The sequence below is a fragment of the Camelus dromedarius genome, chromosome 13 (genome assembly GCF_036321535.1).
Source record: "Camelus dromedarius isolate mCamDro1 chromosome 13, mCamDro1.pat, whole genome shotgun sequence".
In the NCBI taxonomy this organism is placed as follows: Eukaryota; Metazoa; Chordata; class Mammalia; order Artiodactyla; family Camelidae; genus Camelus; species Camelus dromedarius.
In genome coordinates, this window is record NC_087448.1 from 43,209,114 (window position 1) to 43,214,194 (window position 5,081).

Genomic DNA, 5,081 nt, shown 5'->3' on the forward strand with positions numbered 1-5,081 from the left:
CCCAAGAGATAGAATGAGAACCCAGGGACAGACTTCTTAGGAAGGTAGAGATATCCGAAGGTGGATTTGAGTAGTCAGTCTCAACTCAGTTTATTTCCTGAAGTTGAAAGAACAAATAATTATTCACAGATTTCATATTTGCAAAGTTACCTACTTGCTAAACTCACTTGTAACCTCCAAATTAATACTCATGGTGCTGTCACAATCATGGTCATTCCTGGGCAATAACTGCACAGAGCAGTGAGAAATCTGAGTCACCAGCATGCATGTTCCCAGCTGATTGAATCTCAGTGTCCTCTTGTATATATTTTGTATGTTGGGGAAAAAAATAATATCTTAGAACTCTTCCCAGCTCTAAAGTTCTATTATTCAAAAATAGAGTTTCATAACACTTTCCTGGAAAAATATACATTTTGTTATTAAGTACCATGACCATAAAAATTCCCCTTCCAACATCAAATTCTATTCCAAATTTTTTACTCTCTACTCAGTATTTCATTTCTAGAAATTCCCACCTGATATTTCTCATTTACAATCTTTTTTTAAAAAAAATGGTTACAGTCTTTAATTTGTTGCTGGAGGGAAAGACTCCTAAAGTTTTCCTTCATATCAAATATTTCATACTTCTAAAAAGTATCCTAAGTCCCTTTGCTGTTCCCATGTCACCTTCACTCACACAAAAGAACTCAATCCAGAATGTTGTAATGGACCTACTGTCTTAAACCAAATGGGTAATAAGCTGTTAAAATCCTACAGAGCATCTCTACCAACATGAAAATGGTGGGGTATAAAGACCCTAGAAAGACCCTGAGCTCACCTCTTCTCATGAGCACACCAAAGTCACAACTATCTGTAGAACAACTACTGATGAAAAAGACTGGAACCTACCAGAAAAGACCTTCTACAACTAAAGTCATAAAGAAAGAACCCCAAGATGGGTAAGAAGGGCAGACTTGCAATATAATCAGGTCCTAAGGTCCCTGGGTCACCAACCCAAAAACTGGAAAATAATTATATTGCAGTGGTTCTCCCATAGAAGTAAGAGTTCTGAGCCCCATGTCAGGCTCCCCAGCCTGGGGGTGTCAGACCAGGAAGATAAGTTCCCGGAGCATTTGGCTGTGAAGGTCAGTGGGGCTTAACTGCAGGTATGCCACAGAGGTAAATAGAGACTTCACTCTTAAAGGGCACACACAAAATCCCATACATACCAGGACAGAAGACAAAAGCGTCAAGTTGATAGGAGCCTAGGCCTAGAGAATCTCCTGAAGACCTAGGAGGCATCCGCAGCTCTCCTTGGAGACATAGACACTGGTGGTAGAAATATTGGTGAACATTTAATCATGTGAACACTCCTGGCAGCTGCTATACTGGTTTGTTAGTGATAAGACCTGGCCCATCCTTCCAATAGCCTGAAGGCTCCAGTGCTGGGATGTGTCAGGCCAAACATAAACTCACCTACTGCTAAAACTTCCTGACACCATAGCCACCTCTAGACTCATCCCTAGACATGGCCCTGCCCACCAAAAGGCCAAGACCCAGCTCCTCCTAACTGTGGGTAGACACCAACCCCTCCCACCAGGAGGCCTTCATAAACCTCTAGACCAGCCTCATCCACTGGGGGCAGACACCAAGAGCAAGAAAACTATGATCCCACAGGCTGTGGAACAAGTCCAACAACATAGGTCAGACCCTACCTTGGGACCAGCTGGGAAAAACCTACAACCAAAATTATTCTACCCAGCAAGGCTCTCATTCAGATTTGACAAAGAAAGCAAAAGCTAAAAGAAATTAGCTTTCGATTTCTTTGCTCTACAGAAAAGCAAAAGCTAAAAGAATTTAGCACCAGTAAACCAGCTTTACAACAAATGCTGAAGGAACTTCTCTTGGTGAAAAAGAAAAAGCCACAACTAGAAACAAGAAAACTACAAAATGAAAAAGCCCAGTGGTAAAGGCAAACATACAGTAAAGGTAGGAAATCAACCACACATGAGGCTAGTAGGGAAGTTAAAAGACAAATTTAGTAAATCATCTGTATCCACAATAAGCTGTTAAGGGATATGCAAAACAATTAGGTAATAAAATATGATATCAAAACCTGTAATCATGAGAAGAGGAGAGTATAAATGCAGGATATTTAGATTGCATTTGAAATTAGAAGATCAGCAACTTAAAACAATCATATATATATATAACAGATAAAGACAGAAAAAAGAAAAAGGAATCCAAACATAACACTGATAAGAGTCATAAAACACAAGAAAAGAGGAGGAAAAAAAAAGTGAGGGAAGAACTACAAAAACAAATCCAAAACAATGAACAAAATTGCAATAAGAACATACATATTGATAATCACCTTTAATGTAAACAGACTAAATGCTTCAGCCAAAAGACAGGCTGGTTGAATGGATACAAAAATAAGATACATATATACGCTGCCTACAAGAGACTCACTTCATATCTAGAGACACATACAGACTGAAAGTGATGGGATGGAAAAAATATTCCACACAAATGGAAATCAAAAGAATACTGAAGTAGCAATGCTTATATCAGACAAAATAGACTTTAAAATAAAGACTGTTATAAGAGACAAAGGATACTACATAACGATCAAGGGTTCAATCCAAGAAGATGACATAACAGTTGTAAATATATATGCGCCCAACATAGGAGCACCTCAGCATATAAGGCAAATATTAATAAACATAAAAGGAAAAATTGACAGTAACACAATAATAGTGGGAGACTTTAAACACCCTACTTACATCAGTGGACAGATCATCTAGAAAGTAAATCAATAAGGAAATGCAGGCCTTTAATAACACACTAGATCAAATGGATTTTATTGATAATATAGAGCATTCCATCTAAAAGCAACAGAATACATCTTCTTTTCCAGTGCACATAGAACATTCTCCAAGACAGATCGTCTGCTAGGTCATAACATAAGCCTCAGTAAATTTAAGAAAATTGAAATCATATCAAGAATCTTTTCCAACTACAACACTATGAGATTATAAATAAACTACAAGGAAAACAGTGCAAAAACCACAAATATGTGAAGGCTAAATAATATGCAACTAAATAACCAGTGGACCACTGAAGAAATCAAAGAGGAAATCAAAAAATACTTCAAGACAAGTGAAAATGAAAATATGATGATCCAAAAACTATGTGATGCAGCAAAAGCAGTTCTAAGAAGGAAGTTTATAGCAATACAAGCTTACCTCAGAAAACAAGAAAAATCTCAAGTAAATGACCTAAACTTACACTTAAAGCAACTAGGGAAAGGCCAACAAACAAAACCCAAAGAAGGAAAGATTGCATAAAGATTAGAGCAGAAATAAATGAAATAGAGACAAAAAAAAAAAAAAAGAATACAAAGGATTACTGAAACTAAAAGCTGGTTTTTGAAAAGATAAATAAAATTGATAAACTTTGATCCAGACTCATCAAGAAAACAAGGGAGGGGCCAAAATCAATAAAATCAGACGTGAAAAAAATTACAACTGACACCACAGAAATAGAAAGGATTCTAGGAGACTATTAGGGGTAACTACACACCAATAAAATGGACAACTTAAAAGAGCTAGACAAATATCATGTAATACCACTTTTATGTGGACTCTTTAAAAAATGATACAAATGAACTTATTTGCAAAACAAATAGACTTACAGACATAGAAAATAAACTTATGGTTACCAAAGGAGAAAGGGAGGGTGAAGGATAAATTAGGAGTTTGGGATGAATAGATACACACTATCATGTATAAAATAGATAAACCACAAGGACCTACTATATATATAGCATGGGGAAGTATATTCAATATATTATAAAAACCCATAATGGAAAAGAATCTGAAAAATAATATATATAAATATATAAAAATAATATACTATTAATATATATCATATAAACAGTATAATATATAATATGTATACTACACAAATATATATAAATAATATATATATAACTGAGTCACTTTGCTGCATATCTGAAACTAACACAACAATGTAAACAAACTATACTTCAGTTTTTTAAAAGGTAATTTTAAAAAGAATAAAAACTCTTGTTTTCCTGTAATCCTATTTTTCGGACAAGCCTCCTAGCCATCCAAGCAGGTTTCTAGAAAAACCTCAGACTCACACACGGTCACTTTTTAATCAGTCCATACATAGCTGGGCTGGCAGCAGTAAACTATGAATCTGTCTGAACCAGGTAAGCACACAGTCTATCAAGTGACAGCATCTGGGAAGAAGCCAGCTTAGCCATTTTCCTTATTCTTGAGTTAAAAAAAAAAAAAAAACAGATCTAAAATTACATGAATATCTGCATAATTTAATATTACATATCTACAAAAAAGAAATGTGCTTATAGACATGAGTGCCTCTAAAGACACAGCAATACACAATGAAGAGAGAGGCCAAGTGAGAGTGAAAGGGAAAAAAAGGGAATAGTGGAGCTGTATTAGAAGTAAAAGAGGATTGAAAAGAATCAATCTAGTAATTCAAATAAAGCAATTCAGATTGTTGCAGTTATGTTTTACTTTTCCCATTAAGCTCTGAGAGTATCTCAATCATGATGTTATTAAGTATCTCTGAATGCTTAATGATAACTACATCACCTGAGTCAGTATGATGTGTTCATCTGTGAATTCATGAATACAGTGCCCAGAATACAGGTGCTTGTTCATAAATGTTGAGTTTAATTGAATTGAAAGCTGCTATAATTTTGGTTGCTCACACCACTACTTTTCAAAAGCTTACAACTCTCAAGGGAAGTGGCAGGGTCTTAGATCAGAGCATGTGAGTGGCCCAGTGTCAATGTGTGATGGCTTGTGAGCTTGGGGTGATAGGAAAGGTGAAAAACAAAGGCCAAAACTATGAGCGGAAATGTAAATAGAAATGTATCATCCTTTCTTCTCTAGAATAAGATTTATTGATTTGTCCTTAAATGTGCCCAAGTATATTTGCCTTCACTTAGGACCTTGAACAGATTGCAGAGAGAACATTGATAAGTTTAATATAAGCCAGCCTCAAATCTAAGATTTACAGCTATACTGATTTCATTTTATCATGAA